The sequence below is a fragment of the Cnephaeus nilssonii genome (genome assembly GCF_951640355.1).
Source record: "Cnephaeus nilssonii genome assembly, chromosome: 19".
NCBI classification, from domain to species: Eukaryota; Metazoa; Chordata; class Mammalia; order Chiroptera; family Vespertilionidae; genus Cnephaeus; species Cnephaeus nilssonii.
In genome coordinates, this window is record NC_137090.1 from 15,098,340 (window position 1) to 15,099,510 (window position 1,171).

Below are 1,171 nucleotides of genomic sequence, written 5' to 3' on the forward strand. Positions count from 1 at the left end.
ATTTCCACTTCCGGGTCGGCGCACATCCCTTTTGTTTACGATAAATTGAAAACTCCAGGAACCTCCCGTGACGTAACCGGGTGGATCATAGAGATCAAACAGGAAGTGTGTAAGGAAGGGACGGCCGAGTGGGTTACTCTGCACACCGGATGGCGCCCTCTGCAGGCCAGCGAGGTTTTTGGAGGACTCTCCGGCCCGGAAACAGTCACTCTCAGCGCGTTCCTTTCCTGCGTCGGCAGAGGGCGACCGTGGCCCGCGGAAAGGGCGCCGAGGAGGTCACGATCCACGCGCGCCTGCGCTTTAGAAGCCTTGAAAAAGAAACCCAAATTCAAGGGGAAAAGGCAAAGCTTGCTTTACAACAGATCCCTATATTCATAAGGCTTTGCCTCTTCGTGGCTCATGACTATCTTAGGCGACTCTGTATCAAACCAGCAGACAATGAAGTCTAGTTCTGTTATTAACTCATTTTACACGTGAGGAAACTGACCACTGATCTTGGGCAAATTCGTCTCAGGGGCCTCAGTTTTCTCTTCTGTTCATTGGGATGATGATGCTCTAACTGGGTTTAGGTGATGACTAAATGAGATAGTTATGCAAGGAGCCTGGCGCAGTAAACACACTACAAATGGCAGTTACTACCACCCCAAGGCCAAAACAATGGTCACTATAAAGTTTGTCGACCACAGATCCCCTCAGTCTGAGTCCCCAGAATGCCACCTGGCTCCTCTCTTGTGAAAACCACTTCTCAACCCCTGATTTTCTTCATGCTAATAGCCTCAGTCCTCTCAGAACTTGTACCCAAAAATATCTGCTATGCTGTCATAAGCTCAGGTCTCCCAATTTCTGCTTCAGGTCCCCTTTTCCTTTTCGGTAACTCTATGCTGAGGTGAGGATTTTCCCACACCACACTGCTCTGTGTGATGAACAAGGAAACCGAGGCACCCCCAAAGTGAGGAAATCAGATTCTTTTGCTTTTAGCTTCAGGCTACGTCACACTGCTGCACTTTGGAGTCTGTCCATCCAACATCTCACCATGCACTAAAGAATGGCAAGGAGAAAACCCTGGAGTGGTAGTTCTCACTGCCTCCAAGAGCTCCATGTTTCCAGGTTCCTAAAAAGTCAGTACTGGCCCTACCCAGTTTGGCTCAGTGGAAAGAGTGCTGGCCCGAAG